Below are 17,424 nucleotides of genomic sequence, written 5' to 3'. Positions count from 1 at the left end.
CCTGTTCGAAAGTGGTCCGTCCGTCTGGTGTGAAGCCAAATGAGATGAAGAGCACGGTGGATGTCCGGAGGCTTATCGTTGAAGATGCAGGCATTCCGAATGATCCAGGTAGACCAGATTGCGTGAAGAACAGCGCTATTCCACAGGGCTTGAATTTGCGAGCTAAACCGCTGAGAGGCTGCCCAGCAGAGACGATCTCTAGTAGTGTCACCATCCGGTATTCGTCTCCCGAATAAGGCAGAAATACTCAGCCAAATTGCCTTAGCAAAACCACAATGAATCATCAAATGATCCAAGCATTCCGCATCTTTCTGACAAAGACAACACCTAGAGACGATGCACAAACCACGTTTTCTAAGATTCCAGTGAGTCGGGAGTGCGTTGTAAAAGGTTCGCCAACACACAAATGAGTGAGCTGAAGAGTTAAATGGATATAATATAGCAAGAAATATGAAAAAATCGAGTGTGTAATGAATGCAATGACCAGAAATATGTTTAAAACCAATGAATATATCCGATAAATCAATTATTTCTCCTAAGGAAGCCATATTTAAAACAGGCCAGCAAATGAAGAGTTAAAAAAAACAGTCATGATGTATTCCATAAATATAAGAACAGTATTCGCATTTTAGTCCCATCTTTCTCTAACAAAACATGTAAAAAACGAAAAGTATCCTAGGCTATGGAGCTCTCCTACAATATCTCAGCTCGGCTCTTCAGTGATGATTGGTAAATATCGTCCTTCTTCTGCCCGCACTGTTTACTTTCTTTACCCTGTACTTGTGCTCTAAAAGGTAATAATTTATACATTTTTAAAGGCCAATTTGGAAAGACGCTCTTCTATGTTGCACCTCAATTTCGAACTTGAAGGAGTTGTCTAAGTTTGAAGCAATTGCAGGACATGAGCAGTATCGTCTGGATAGTAGATAGCCTTGCTAGGTTTTTGTCCAACAGCGCATGCAAAGTTATAACAAAAGTGAAGTTGAAGAACATTAGGAGCTGAAGAACATAACAAACTTGAAGCTGTTTTCGATATGCTTTGGAACATGTTTTCATTGGATCTGCTACAAGCCTTTTCTCCATTTTAATTCATTAGCGTTAGACCTAAGGTATACTGGTGCTTAGGACACAACATCAATAATTTGGAGTGTTTCTTTTCATAATAGGTTTGAAAGAATCTGAAATTCTTCTGTACTGAAGAAAAGAAAAGATTCTTTATCCTCTAGACCATCACCGTGGAGGTGGAGGTGGAGTCAGATTCTACCCGCGAGATTGTTACATGGACTTCCACCTACTATCAAATCAAATCCTCCAAACCATTGAATCGGTTGCTTTAATTTATCTTCCTTTAGATCTTGAACATATTCTAAGTTTATCAAATTCCAGGTCTGGGTTGTTTGCTCCCACCAGTATCTCAATATGTTTGTGTTGACTTCAGACTTCTCAACTGACACTACATCCTTTAGTGTGATACCGAACCAGTGAGCGATTTCTGGCTCTCCTATATAGAGACATCAGATTTATGCCTCCTAGGAACAAGTCTTTCATTACTGACAGATGAATAGTATGCAATTATATCAACCTGAAACAATTTTTCAATTTAAAAACCTTATGTTAGATTCGAGATCAAGAAGAAGTTTTACCTTTATTAATGAAAAAGTCCATGTTTACTTGTGGAAAAAATCTTAGATCAATGTTTGCAAAATCTTAAAGTATAAGAACATATATGCAAATGGGCAAATCTTACCTGGAATCAATTCAATCCCAATTTCAATATAAGGAGTGAAGGAGTCCTTACAAAATTGTAATAAGCAAGCATTCAATCAAGCAAAGAGCAAGGTTAATATATTTCTAATCCATTCATACATATATACATATCATTATTCTATCACTACTCTTCCTTTTTTTTAATCTCATTTCATCATATAAATCAACGGTATAATTACAATCAAAAATCAAGCCAACACACAGTGAACAAACTCATAGGTGCATCTCAAACCAAACAAATATAGGCATCTCAACTAAGGCACAAAAAAGATAAACAAAAAATCACCTGCGTTTTGCGTTTTGTGCGGTGCAGCGACTGAACTGAACGGTGGCCGGCGGTGGAGACTGGCTGCTCCTCTCCTCTTGTCTTGTGCGATTCCCTTGAGTTGAGCCGGCGGTGTGCGATATCGTCTACGTTCGTTGCTCTCCTCTTCTGAATTAGGGATTTAGATATTAATTTAGCTGTTGTGCTGTGTGCTGTGCCTTTTAGTTCTGATTTATTTTCATTAAAATCAAAACGACGTCGTTTTTCTCATGACCAAAACGACGTCGTTTTGATATAAAAAAAAAAATAATACCCCCGGCCAGTTGCCGGGGCTAGAGCCCTACTCAACCCCCCTGGTTCTGACCCTGCATGCAAATGCCCAAATCTTACCTGGAATGAGTTACCGAGCCATTTCTATCTATGGGTCCGATCTCCGCCACTTCCCCTTGTGTGGTTCCTAGGAAAACCAAGAATCCTCACGTAGATTAGGCAGCCTATCATCGGAATCATAACTGAATACATAGAGAAGAGGAAAAACTATGATTAGTATGGGTTAATAATTGTTCACAGTTTCACATTGCATAAAATTGAAAAACAAACGATTCCAACAACCAACCTTTCACACCTTTATAAGGTTTTTAGCTCCATAAAGCACAAACAAGGTGAGATTGTGCCGCAAAGCAATGAAATTTGTATGAGTTCATGACTATCTTCATAAACCAATTGTTGGTCCAGTTTTGCTCCAAACCACTCATTGAGTTTGTAACCCTAATCACCATCAACCGCACCAATGGCATTTAGAGGGATAGAGTTGGAGTATTTAACCTAATCGGAATCAATTTCTTTACTGTTGTTCCCCGAGCGAGAAGGAGGAGTGGGTTATCCCATGGCGGAGAATACAAAGCTACAGATCTCTCTTTTCTTTCAATACAAACTTTAAGAACCAAATTCAGCTTATGCTTATGTAGCTGTATTCCAATTGTGTCAGGTCTTTAATTGGTAATTTGATAGGCTTACACGTCAACTTCTATCAACTTATAAAATTTTTCTTTTTTTTATTTTTAAAATCTAATAATTAATGGTTTGGATCTCTTTAAAAAATCCATTTATTAAAGGTTTTACTATTTACCGTCCCCAAATTACTTATCACCACCTCCACTTGGACAATTTTGCCATTTGCATAAAAAAAATTTGCAAAACTGGGAAAAAGAAATTTGAGAGAAAATTTCAAAAATTTGGCCTAAACGGATGGCGCATTCCCCCCGACCCATGGCTGGAACGGATGGCGCATCCGCCCCCACCATGGGTCGGGGGGAATGCGCCATCAATTATTGTTGTTCGGGTTTATGATTTTGGAGAGAGAATTTTCAGTTTTTGATCAAAATTATGAAAAGGGCAAAAAAGTCCAATGATGCAATAATAATTTGGAAGTTGTATTTAATAGCTCACTTTATTACTTTTATTTTAACTATATTAATTTTTACTAACCATAACTCCATGTTATTATATTAATTTTATTTTACCATCTCTTTATCAATAGTAGTGGTTCATTTCTGGTCAATAAAGGGAATTTGAATAAGAGGAAACATGTTATGAATTTGAAGATGGTGAATGTATCCCTTTTCCTTACAGCACACATATATGTTTTGAATCAACAAATTCTGGCTTCACTTCCATATAAAAAAACTTGATTTAGTTGGTGTTCAGAATCTTATTATCCGATTTGGGAGTCCTACCATCCCATTATCTTCGCGAACTAACTTCAGCATATTGTTATGCTTGATAATGATTAATCCTCCGCTGTCAATTTGGAGCAGAAATTCAAAACAAGTTATATATGTTCCACGGACACAAAAACAAATTTATTTCTGAAACATAACTTTCATAAAACTCAAAATGGACAAGGACAGAAAACGCATTAAACTTTCAGAATTTGGTTCAATTATCTGTTTTTTTTTTCAGTTTGGCCTATTCTGAGTTATCAAGTGTATTCTATGACAAAGTTCTACTTCTAGCTTGGGGCGAGTTCATTTATCAATGTTTTGGCTATTATCAATTTTATCTTTTTTATCCTGGATGTGAGTGAATAAATGGTGAATTTTTTGTTTTTATCCTATTTGTATTGTATAAGCTAATATGTTATCAAATGATAAAAGAGTGGTTTCAAACTTATAAATTTTTGTTTTTTTTATGTCATTCATGATTTTTATTTGTTAAACTATTATAAAATTTAAGAAACTTCTTTATTAAAATAATATTTTATGGATTTTTTTTAAGAATTTCAGATTTTAATTTCTTTCAAAAATTTATTAATTGGAATGCTAAAAATTTCTATAATATAAATAAAAATTGGATAAATTGAAAAAACAATTTTTGTGGTTACACAAAATGTTGAATCGTGCTTGTAGCATTTTTTTCGACTAAAAGATAACTGGGGTTCTGATGTTGTTAAAAATAAGATATTTTAGTTTAACAACCTAAAAATGAAAGAAATTTTCATTGTATATAGATGTATTTGTTAAAATATTAAACTTAATTTAAAAAAATAAAATAAAAAAAATAAAAAATAAAAAAAAATTTGTGCAAGATCACGTGAAGATAAGGAAGAAAGTCTTCCTTCAAAATGCATTTAATTCCTTGAAAAAATAAGGATTAATATATGGTAGGTGTAGACTTATATATGTGGTGTTCAAATTGACAAGTATGTGGTTTTTTAATGAATTCATTTGGCTTTATAAATATATATATATATGAGAGATCTGGTGTGACACATTTCTTATGGTGTGACAAGCCTTATTGTGTGACAATAACCAATTTTGTAATTAACCAAAATGAGGTGGCAAATTTGTAAATAAAAGAAAAGAGAAAATTTTTTTATTTTTTTTCTTTAAAATGCATTTTTCCGACTTTTTCAACCTCGTTTTTCAAAAAAATTTATACCGTTGGGCTCGTCTTAATTAAACGATCATTTTAAGATCCATGAAGCTCAAGTAAAAAAAATTCCGGTGAACGGAATCCTGGTGGGCATTTTCCGGTAAGAAAAAAAGTGTCCAGAAAATTCTCAAAACATTTCAAAAAATGTAAAACATTATTCTAAGAAACTTTAATTCTTGGGTCGAAGCGAGATTTCTTACGGTTTAGTCCCAATAAAACTTTTTCCTTAATTTTATCCATTTTACATGCTTCAACAATTTGTTGGGTAAAAACTGTAAGGAATCTCGCTTTGACCCAAGAATTAAAGTTTCTTAAAATAATGTTTTACATGTTTTGGACTTTTTTGATAATTTTCTGGACACGTTTTTTGTCCTACTTACGTTGTTCCAAATCAATGTACCATTTATTCCAATAGAAAATTGTTTTATTTCTTTTCTTTAAAATACATTTTTCTGACATTTCTAACCTCGTTTTTCAAAAAATTTTATACTATTAGACTCGTCTAAATTAGACAGTCATTTTAAGATCCTTGAAGGTCCAAGTAAAAAAAATTCCGGTGAACGGAATCCGAGTAGGCGTTTTCTGGCAAGAAAACAAGTACCCAGAAAATTCTAAAAAAATTCCAAAAAATGTAAAACATTATTCTAAGAAACTTTAATTCTTGGGTCGAAGCAGGATTTCTTACGGTTTAGTCCCAATAAAACTTGTTCTTTAATTTTATCCATTTTACATGCTTCAACAATTTATTGGGTCAAAACTGTAAGGAATTTCACTTTGAGCCAAGAATTAAAGTTTCTTAAAACGATGTTTTACATGTTTTCGAATTTTTTGATAATTTTCTGGGTACGTTTTTTGTTCTACTTACATTGTTCCAAATCAGTGTACCATTTGTTCCAACATAATAATTGTATTGTTCCAACAGAAAAATGTTTTATTTCTTTTCTTTAAAATACATTTCCCGACATTTCTAACATTGTTTTTTGAAAAATTTTATACTATTAGACTCGTCTAAATTAAACGGTCATTTTAAGATCCCTGAAGTTCAAGTAAAAAAAATTCCGGTGAACGGAATCCGGGTGAGCCTTTTCTGGCGAGAAATAAAGTGCCCAGAAAATTCTCAAAAACTTTTAGAAAATGTAAAACATTATTCTAAGAAACTTTAATTCTTGGGTCGAAGCGGGATTTCTTACGGTATAGTCCCAACAAATTGTTGAAGCATGTAAAATGGATAAAATTAAGAAAAAAGTTTTATTGGGACTAAACCGTAAGAAATCCTATTTCGACCCAAGAATTAAAGTTTCTTAGAATAATGTTTTACATTTTCTGAAAGTTTTTGAGAATTTTCTGGACACTTTTTTTTCTCCCCGAAAAACGCCCACCCGGATTCCGTTCACCGGAAATTTTTTTACTTGAGCTTCAGGGATCTTAAAATTACCGTCTAATTTAGACGAGTCTAATAGTATAAAAATTTTCGAAAAACGATGTTAGAGATGTCGGAAAAATGTATTTTAAAGAAAAGAAATAAAACAATTTTCTTTATACTCTCTTTCATTTTATTTACCAATTTGCCACCTTGCCCTTTTTAATTATCATCAAAACTACGTAGTTTTGTTATGTCACATAATAAGCTCATTGTCCCAACTTAAGCCCTTGTCAAGTGCATTCCTTGTATGTTGTGTGTTGAATAAAAAAGAAAATAGTTGAGTGAAAATTGTGCTTCAACCTTTAAAGTATAGGTTCCTCAATATAATTTTAGCTCCTTAAGTTGCAACAAAGTGGTATCAGAGCCATATTACGAGAGTTAGTCTTCCGCCAAACAAACCCTATAAAAAATGTCAGACGGTCTCAAACTTCCTTATCAAGACCCTCAGCTCACCAAAACCAATTATTCAAGTTGGTGTATTCGAATGAAGGCGTTACTCGGATGTCAAGATGTTTGGGACATTGTTGAAAAAGGCTACGTAGTCCAAGCCAATGAGGCAGCATTGACACAGGCAGAAAAAGATAATCTGCAGAAAAATCGCAAAAGCGATCAAAAGGCAGTTACTCTCATCCATCAAGGTTTGGATGAATTAATGTTCGAGAAAGTAGCTGAAGCTACCACCGCCAAACAAGCGTCGGAAATCCTATGAGTTTCTCTTCAAGGGGAGGAGAAAGTTAAAAAAAGTTCGTTTGCAGATGCTGAGAGGAGAATTTGAGATGATGAGGATGAAAGAGACGGAGGCCATTAGTGATTACTCATCCCGAGTAAAATCTGTCGTAAATCAGATGCGGCAGTATGGAGAAAAAATTGAAGAGTCCAGAATTGTTGAAAAAATTATGCGATCACTACTACCAAAATTTGATTATGTAATGGTGGCTATGGAGGAGTCTAGAGACATCAGTGAAATGTCAGTTGACGAAGTTGTAGGGTCACTACAAGCACGAAAGGAGCGGTTTGAGAAACGAAGAGAAGATTCCGCAGAACAAGTCTTAGCAACAAAGATTGTGTTTAAAAATGGCAAAAGTAGTCAGTCCGGCAGAGGATGCGGAAGAGGTCGAAGAGGAAATGGTAGAGGACGAGGAAGTGGAAGAAGTCAAGGCAGAAATGAAAACGGCAGCAACAACAATGACAGAAGCACTCAATTCACCAGAGGTAGAGGAAGAGGCCGAGGACGCGGTCAAGGAAGAGGAAACTGGACGCCGAATGAAGGACGTGACAAGTCCAATATTCAGTGTTATAATTGCTCCAAGTATGGTCACTACGTGGTAGAATGTTGGAGTCCGCCTAAGGAGGTAGAGGAGACTGCCAGTAATATTCAAGATGAGGAAGTAACTGGCATTGTGTTACTTACCTACGAATGTGAAGAAAATCGCGAACATAATATATGGTATCTTGACAATGCGGCAAGTAACCATATATGTGGTGACAAGAAGATGTTCGTGGAGCTCTATGAATCCGTTCATGGTAATGTTGTATTTGGAGATGCCTCTAAGGTTCCTATTACAGGCAAATGAACAATTCTTTTTCGACTCAAAAATGGCGCTCACCAGTTTATTGATAATGTTTATTATGTTCCCAACGTGAAAAGCAATATCTTGAGTTTGGGACAGTTATTGGAGAAAAATTATGAATTTCACATGGTGGACCGGAAACTACTCATGTTGAATGAGAAAAAGGAGCTGATTGGACGAGTACCCATGGCGAAAAACAGAATGTTCACAATTAACATTCAGACAGACGTGGCTAAATGTTTGAAAGCTTGTGTGCAAAGTCCCCTCTGGCTTTGGCATCTACGGTATGGACATCTCAATTTTGGAGGACTGAAGCTGTTGGGACAGAAGCAGATGGTAAACGGATTGCCTCAAATTGACCAACCTCATCAACTGTGTGAAGGATGTCTTGTTGGAAAACAATTCAGAACCAGTTTTCCAAAGGAGTCCATGTCAAGAGCAAAGGCGCCACTTGAGCTAGTTTGCACAGACGTGTGTGGACCGATCACTCCACAGTCTCTGGGTAAAAATAAATATTTTCTACTTTTCATTGATGATTATAGTAGAAAAACTTGGGTGTATTTTTTGAAGGAAAAAACAGAAGTTTTTGAGACATTTAAAAAATTCAAAGTCCAAGTGGAGAAAGAAAGTGGTCATTTTATTAAGGCACTCAGATCAGACAGAGGCGGTGAATACATGTCCATCTCTTTCAAGCAATTTTGTGAACAACAAGGAATCCATCATTTGCTTTCAGTCCCCAGATCACCTCAGCAAAATGGCGTAGTTGAAAGAAAGAACAGAACGGTGCTCAACATGGTGAGGAGCATGTTAAAAAGCAAAAATTTACCGAAGGAGTTATGGGCCGAAGCAGTAGACTGTGCTGTCTACTTGTTGAACAGATCGCCAACTGTCAGTGTTTGGGATCAAACTCCACAAGAAGCATGGAGCGGAATAAAACCCAGTATTTCTCATTTGCGTGTTTTTGGCAGTGTTGCTCATGTCCATGTACCGGATGAAGAACGCAAGAAGCTAGATGATAAAAGCAAGAAATATTTGTTTGTGGGCTATTGAGAACATTCCAAAGGTTACAAAATGTTCGATCCTCAGACTCAGAAAATCATCATCAGTAGAGATGTCACCATTGATGAAGAAGTAGTTTGGGACTGGACCGATGAAAAAGAATACAGCTACAGTTTTTATCCTTTCATGGATGAAGATAATGATCAGGAAGAACCAGCCACAGTCGCAGCCACAACACCAGCAACCAGTTCAACATCAGTAAGATCATCTAGTTCAAGTTCATCCTCGAGTGATGGAGACAGTTCAGATGAACATCCGCCCGGAAAGCCAAAAAAATTCATACCTATTAAAGATCTCTGTGATGTAACAAGAAATCTCGATGATGAATTAACTCTTTATTGTCATTTTGTTAATGATGAACCAACAGATCCAGAAGAAGCAATGAAAGATGAAAAATGGAGACAAGCCATGGAAGAGGAGATTCATTCGATCGAGAAAAATAAAACATGGGAGCTGACATCACTTCCAGCTGGTCAAAATCCCATTGGAGTTAAATGGGTGTTCAAAGCAAAGAAAGATGCAAACGGTGAAATTGTCCGACATAAAGCAAGATTGGTGGCGAAAGGGTTCAGTCAACGACCCGAAATTGACTACAATGAAGTTTTTGCTCCTGTTGCCAGAATGGAGAGTATTAGACTGATAATTTCTGTAGCTGCTCAACACGGGTGGAGAATCCATCAAATGGACGTGAAATCCGCATTTTTCAACGGATATCTGGAAGAGGAAATTTATATCCAGCAACCACCTAGGTATGTTGTGAAAGGTCAAGAAAATACAACAACAAAGCCTTAGTTCCGAAATGATTCGGGGTCGGCTAACATGAACCATCATATAAAACTGTGAAATCAAGTCGTGTCAACGACACAAATTCGCTCCCTCCACGCCGTCCTATCCACTACCATATTTTCCTCAATTCCCAGTAAACTCATATCACTCTCGATCACCCTCCTCCAAGCTTGCTTAGGTCTTCCCCTACCCCTCACCACTACATCCTTTTGCCACTCTTCGGTTCTCCTAACCGGTGCATCAAGCGCTCTACGTCTCACATGGCCAAACCACCTTAGTCGGTTTTCTCTCATTTTATTCTCAATAGATGTGACCCCTACTTTTGTCCTAATTATTTCATTACTCACCCGATCCTTTCTTGTATGATCACACATCCATCTCAACATATGCATCTCCACCATCGACATCTTATGGATGTGGCAGTGTTTCACTGCCCAACACTCCGTACCATATAACAATGCTGGTCTAATTGTCGTCCGGTAGAATTTTCCCTTCAATCTATTAGGTATGTCGGGGTCACAAAGGAAACCTGTAGCACTCTTCCACTTCGGCCAACCAGCTTTAATCCTATGAGCAACATCTCCATCTACTTCTCCATCCGTTTGGATAATAGATCCTAAATACCAGAAGCAATCCGAGGCCTGAATAACTCTCCCATCTAGGGTGATTGTTCCTGCCTCCTTACTCCTATGGCCGCTAAACTTACACTCCAAATATTCTGTCTTACTTCGGCTCAACTTAAAGCCTCTAGATTATAGAGTTTGTCTCCATAGTTCCAACTTCCTCTCCACTCCTTCTTTCTTCTCATCAACCAACACAATATCATCTGCAAACAGCATGCACCATGGTATACCATCTTGAAGCGAACTTGTTAGTTCATCCATAACAATGGCAAAAAGAAATGGGCTTAGTGCGGAACCTTGATGCACTCCAATCGTAATAGGAAACTCTTCGGTCTTCCCAACACTAGTACATACACTCGTGCATGCTCCCTCATACATGTCATTTATGATGTCAATATATTTCCGCGAAATGCCTTTCCTTATCAAGGCCCACCAAAGTACTTCCCTTGGTACCTTATCATATGCTTTCTCCAAGTCAATGAAAACCATATGCAAGTCTTTCTTCTTATTTCGATAGTGCTCCATTAATTGTCTCATTAGATGGATAGCTTCCATAGTTGATATTCCCGGCATAAAGCCAAACTGGTTTTTCGAGATCTTCACCGTCCTCCTTAGCCTTTGTTCGATCACTCACTCCCAAAGTTTCATAGTGTGGCTCATTAATTTGATTCCCCGATAGTTGGCACAATCTTGGACATCGCCTTTGTTCTTATACAAAGGGATTAAGATACTTTTCCTCCATTCTAATGGCATCTTATTGTTTCTCCAAATTTTGTTGAAGAACGTCGTCAACCATTCGATTCCTCTTTCTCCCAAACATCTCCAAATCTCAATAGGGATGCCATCAGGTCCTACTGCTTTCTTCAACTTCATCTTACTTAATGCCATTTTGACTTCACTCTTTTGAATTCTCCGCAGGCATTCATGATTTATCATATCATGATGGATACTTATATCTCCAACGTCTTGTCTGCGATCTCCATTAAATAAGTCATCAAAATAGGACCTCCATCGTTCCTTGATATCCTTATCTCTAACTAGGACTTTCTGGTCCACATCCTTCACACATTTAACTTTTCCGAGATCTCACGTCTTCCTATCTCTCATCCGAGCAATTCTATATATGTCTCTTTCCCTTTCTTTCGTATCCAATCTTGTATACAGATCCCGATTCACCTTTGCTCTAGCATCTCGTATGACCTTCTTTACTTCCCTTTTAGCCTCTTTGTATTTTTCGTAGTTCTCGTCACTCCTACATTTCCCCAATATTTTATAGGATTCTCGCTTACTCTTTACTGCTTGTCGTACTTCTTCTGTCCACCAAGATGTGTACTTACCCGGTGGCGTGCTACCTTTAGATTCCCCTAGAACTTCCTTCACTACTTCCCTTATACTATGCTCCATCTTGGTCCATATCGAATCTATATCTAAATCCATATTACAAGTCCAAACATCTTTTTTGGTCATCTCATCCACAAATTTTTGTTAATTCCCCCCTTGCAATTTCCACCACTTAATCTTAGTCTCTACTTGTGGTGTTTGTTTTCTTATACATTTCCTACTTCTAAAATCAAGCACCACTACTCTATGTTGGGTTGTCGTACTCTCACTAGGGATCACCTTACAATTAATATAACTGTTTCTCCAAGCACTCCTTACTAAGAAGAAGTCAATTTGGCTCGCATTACCGCCACTCCGATAAGTCACTAAGTGGGATGTTCTCTTCATAAACCATGTGTTCATGATACTCAAGTCATAGGCTGATGCGAATTCCAAAATATCATTTCTTGCTTCATTCTTATCTCCAAAACCATACCCTCTATGAACACTCTCAAACCCATCTCGCCTAGAACCCAGGTGTCCATTGAGATCGCCCCCTAGTACCATGTTTTCATCCCTAGGAACCTGTTGCACCACTTCCTCTAAGTCCTCCCAAAAAGCTTGTCTTATAGAGACATCTAATCCTATTTGTGGCGCATATGCACTAATGACATTAACAACCTCATCCCCTATCACTAGCTTAACACTCATAATTCTATCGCTCTTCCTAGACACCGCTACTACATCATCAATATACCCCTTATCAATAAGAATACCTACTCCATTTCTACATGTATCCTTTCCTGAGTACCAAAGCTTATAACCCCAAGGAGCTATCTCTCTAGCCTTGGCTCCAACCCACTTGGTTTCTTGTAGGCACATTATATTTATTCTCCTCCTCTTCATAACATCTACAATTTCAGCTAATCTTCCTGTGAAAGAACCTATGTTCCATGTCCCAAAACGTAACCTACTATCCTTACCCCTACCCCTACCCCTACCATTACCGTGGACTAGCTTATTTACCCTCAACCCTTGCATATTTGACACCACCCCCGAGTCCAGGGGTGGCGTGCCGCTTCAGGGCGACGACCTAGCAACCCTTGCACATTTATCACTACACTCGGGTCTAGGAAGTGCAGCGCGTCGCTGAGTAGGGAATGCCCCAACGATATTTATAGTATGGTTCATGTCATAAGATGTGGCTAAGTTTTACGCTGGCCGCCACAAACCTACCGCAACCCTCTTCCTTTGTCCGGGCTTAGGACCGGCTGTAAAGGCCACCAAGTGACCCTCACAGGCAGAGTTGAACGGTCAAGAAAATAAAGTGCTAAAATTGAAAAAGGCACTTTATGGTCTTAAAAGCAAGCACCACAAGCCTGGAACAGTCGCATTGACAAATATTTTCAAGAAAATGGTTTTGTCAAATGGCCACGTGAATATGCCCTGTATGCAAAGGTGAAAATTGGAGATATGTTACTTGTTTGTTTGTATGTGGATGATCTCATTTTTACAGGGAACAATCCTAAGATGTTTGAAGAGTTCACGAAGACAATGGCTCGTGAGTTCGAGATGACTGACATTGGTCTAATGTCATATTATCTTGGCATTGAAATGAAGCAGAATGACAACGGAATTTTTATTTCTCAAAGTGGTTTTGCAAAAGAGATATTAAAGAAGTTCAAGATGGAAAATTGTAATTCCATCAGCACACCAGTAGAACGTGGAATCAAGTTGACAAAAGATGAAGGTGGAGACAGAGTCAACCCGACATTATTCCGAAGCTTGGTCGGAAGTCTTAGATACTTGACATGTACGAGACCGGATATTCTCTATACAGTCGGCTTAGTAAGTCGATACATGGAAGCCCCAACGATGTCACATTGGAATGCAGCAAAAAGAATTGTCCGTTACGTGAAAGGTACAACTAATTTGAGATTACTTTATTAAAAAACTGACGATTTCAAATGAGTTGGATACTGTGATAGTGATTGGGCCAGTGACAAGGATGACCGAAAAAGTACAACTGGTTTTGTATTTTTTCTGGGTGATACTGCATTTACATGGAGTTCGAAAAAACAGGCAATTGTGACGCTGTCAACCTGTGAAGCTGAATATGTTGCTGCAACCTCATGTGTCTGTCATGCAATTTGGCTCCGAAAATTGCTAAGAGAATTTTAGATGAGTCAAAATGATCCAACAGACATTTTTATCGATAACAAGTCTGCACTGGCATTAGCGAAAAATCCCGTGTTTCATTATTGAAGCAAACACATTGATACGAGGTATCATTTTATTCGTGAGTGTATTGAGCAAAAAGAAGTGACACTGAAATACGTGAAGACGCAAGATCAGATTGCAGATATTTTCACGAAACCGCTGAAGTACGATGTGTTTAGTCATTTGAAAGCTCAATTGGGAGTCACATAAAATTAAGTTTACGGGGGCATGTTAAAATATTAAACTTAATTTTAAAAAATAAAAAAATAAAAAAAAATTATGCAAGATCACGTGAAGATAAGGAAGAAAGTCTTCCTTCAAAATGCATAGGTCAAAATGCATTTAATTCCTTGAAAAAATAAGGATTAATATATGGTAGGTGTAGACTTATATATGTGGTGTCCAAATTGACAAGTATGTGGTTTTTTAATGAATTCATGTGGCTTTATATATATATATATATATATATATATGTGTGTGTGTGTGTGTGTGTGTTCCTTGTATGTTGTGTGTTGAATAAAAAAGAAAATAGTTGAGTGAAAATTGTGCTTCAATCTTTAAAATATAGGTTCCTCAATATAATTTTAGCTCCTTAAGTTGCAACAGTATTAGCAATCCAGAGTTTATTGGAACAAAAAAAAATAGATAGGAGTTAGAGGGAGAAAGTGACACCACAACATTAGGTGTCAAACTTATAAATTTTTGTTTTTTTTTATTATTTCATGTAACATGTATCTGTTGAAGTAGAGAGGCTAAAATGACAATTTACCAATGACTTAATATATATTTTGAAAGATCAAATATGTTTTCGGAAATAAGCAACAAAAGACACAATAGCTTATATATATATTATTGCACTCTTACATCTATATATATATATATATATATATATATATATATATACATGACTTAAACCATTTAACTTAATTTTGAACCACATGCTTGTCAAAATAAGAGCCACAAAATATAAATCTAAACTTATCTCATACATTAGTCTATATATCACATTATTGATCCTTTTTTTCTTCACCCAAAATAAATGCATTTTTGACTTGTGCATTCAAAGAAGACTTCTCTCTTATCTTCTTCACCTTCACGTGAACTTGCCTTTTTTTTATTCTATAGTTAAAATTAAGTTTAATTTTAACATGCCCCCTTAAACTTAATTTTCCGTAATTCCCAATAGAGCTCTCAATTGTCTGAATACATTGTATTTTAACAGCTTTGTAAAAATATCTGTAATCTGATCTTCCGTTTTCACATACTTCAGTTTCACCTCTTTTTGCTCAATAACTCCCGAATAAAATGATACCTCGTATCAATGTGTTTACTTCGATCATGAAACACGGGATTTTTCGCTAATGCCAGTGTAGACTTGTTATCGATAAAAAATCTCCGTTGGATCATTTTGACTCATCTGAAATTCTTTTAACAATTTCCGGAGCCAAATTGCATGATAGACACATGAGGTTGCAGCAACATATTCAGCTTCACAGGTTGACAGCGTCACAATTGCCTGCTTCTTCGAACTCCATGTAAATGCAGTATCACCCAAAAAAAATACAAAACCAGTTGTACTTTTTCGGTCATCCTTGTCACCGGCCCAATCACTATCACAATATCCAACTAATTTGAAATCGTCAGTTTTTTAATAAAGTAATCCCAAATTAGCTGTACCTTTCACGTAACGGAGAATTCTTTTTGCTGCATTCCAATATGACACAGTTGGAGATTCCATGTATCGACTTACTAAGCCGACTGCATAAATAATATCCGGTCTTGTACATGTCAAGTATCTGAGACTTCCGACCAAGTTTCGGAATAATGTCGGATTGACTCTGTCTCCACCTTCATCTTTTGTCAACTTGATTCCACATTCGACCGGCGTGCTGACGGAATTACAATTTTCCATCTTGAACTTCTTTAAGATCTCCTTCGCAAAACCACTTTGAGAAATAAAAATTCCATCGTCATTCTGCTTCACTTCAATGCCAAGATAATATGACATTAGACCAATGTCAGTCATCTCGAACTCACGAGCCATTGTCTTCTTGAACTCTTCAAACATCTGAGGATTGTTCCCTATAAAAATAAGATCATCCACATACAAACAAACAAGTAACATATCTCCATTTTTCACCTTTGCATACAGGGCATATTCATACGGGCATTTGACAAAACCATTTTCTTGAAAATATTTGTCAATGCGACTGTTCCAGGCTAGTGGTGCTTGCTTAGACCATAAAGTGCCTTTTTCAATTTTAGCACTTTATTTTCTTGACCTTTCACAACATACCCAGGTGGTTGCTGGATATAAATTTCCTCTTCCAAATATCCGTTGAGAAATGCGGATTTCACGTCCATTTGATGGATTCTCCACCCGCGTTGAGCAGCTACAGAAATTACCAGTCTAATACTCTCCATTCTGGCAATAGGAGGAAAAACTTCATTGTAGTCAATTCCGGGTCGTTGACTGAACCCTTTCGCCACCAGTCTTGCTTTATGTCGGATAATTTCACCGTTTGCATCTTTCTTTGCTTTGAACACCCATTTAACTCCAATGGGTTTTTTACCGGCCGCAAGTGATGTCAGCTCCCATGTTTTATTTTTCTCGATCGAATGAATCTCCTCTTCCATGGCTTTTCTCCATTTTTCATCTTTCATTGCTTCTTCTGGATCTGTTGATTCATCATTAACAAAATGACATCATCGAGATTTCTTGTTACATCATAAAGATCTTTAATAGGCATGAATTTTTTTGGCTTTCCGGGCGGATGTTCATCTGAACTATCTCCATCACTCGAGGACGAACTTGAACTAGATGAGCTTGCTGATGTCGAACTGGTTGCTGGTGTTGTGGCTGTGACTATGGTTGGTTCTTCCTGATCATTATCTTCATCCATGAAAGGATAAAAACTGTAGTTGTTTTCTTTTTCACCGGTCCAGTCCCAAACTGCTTCTTCATCAATTGTGACATCTCTACTGCTGATGATTTTATGAGTCTGAGGATCGAACATTTTGTACCCTTTGGAATGTTCTGAATAGCCCACAAACAAATATTTCTTGCTTTTATCATCTAGCTTCTTGCGTTGTTCATCTGGTACATGGACATGAGCAACACTGCCAAAAACACCCAAATGATAAATACTGGGTTTTATTCCGCTCCATGCTTCTTGTGGAGTTTGATCCCAAACACTGACAGTTGGCGATCTGTTCAACAGGTAGATAGCACAGTCTACTGCTTCAGCCCATAACTCCTTCGGTAAATTTTTGCTTTTTAATATGCTCCTCACCATGTTGAGCACCGTTCTGTTCTTTCTTTCTACTACGCCATTTTGCTGAGGTGATCTGGGGACTGAAAGGAAATGACAGATTCCTTGTTGTTCACAAAATTGCTTGAAAGAGATGGACATGTATTCACCGCCTCTGTCTGATCTGAGTGTCTTAATAAAATGA

General features: G+C 37.1%; 1 long non-coding RNA gene across 1 annotated transcript; it reads right to left on the bottom strand.

The window, feature by feature from the left end:
• Positions 1-533: 533 nt before the first annotated feature.
• On the bottom strand, positions 534-2,946 carry LOC136203267 (uncharacterized). Its single transcript, XR_010674762.1, has 4 exons — positions 2,649-2,946; positions 2,423-2,544; positions 2,054-2,200; positions 534-1,582 (listed from the first exon to the last, which is right to left on the bottom strand). It is a non-coding gene; the product is annotated as an uncharacterized lncRNA (long non-coding RNA).
• Positions 2,947-17,424: the final 14,478 nt, after the last annotated feature.

This window comes from Euphorbia lathyris, chromosome 8 (genome assembly GCF_963576675.1).
Source record: "Euphorbia lathyris chromosome 8, ddEupLath1.1, whole genome shotgun sequence".
In the NCBI taxonomy this organism is placed as follows: Eukaryota; Viridiplantae; Streptophyta; class Magnoliopsida; order Malpighiales; family Euphorbiaceae; genus Euphorbia; species Euphorbia lathyris.
The sequence above is the reverse complement of the archived record's forward strand: the minus strand, read 5'-3'. Positions and strand labels throughout refer to the sequence as shown.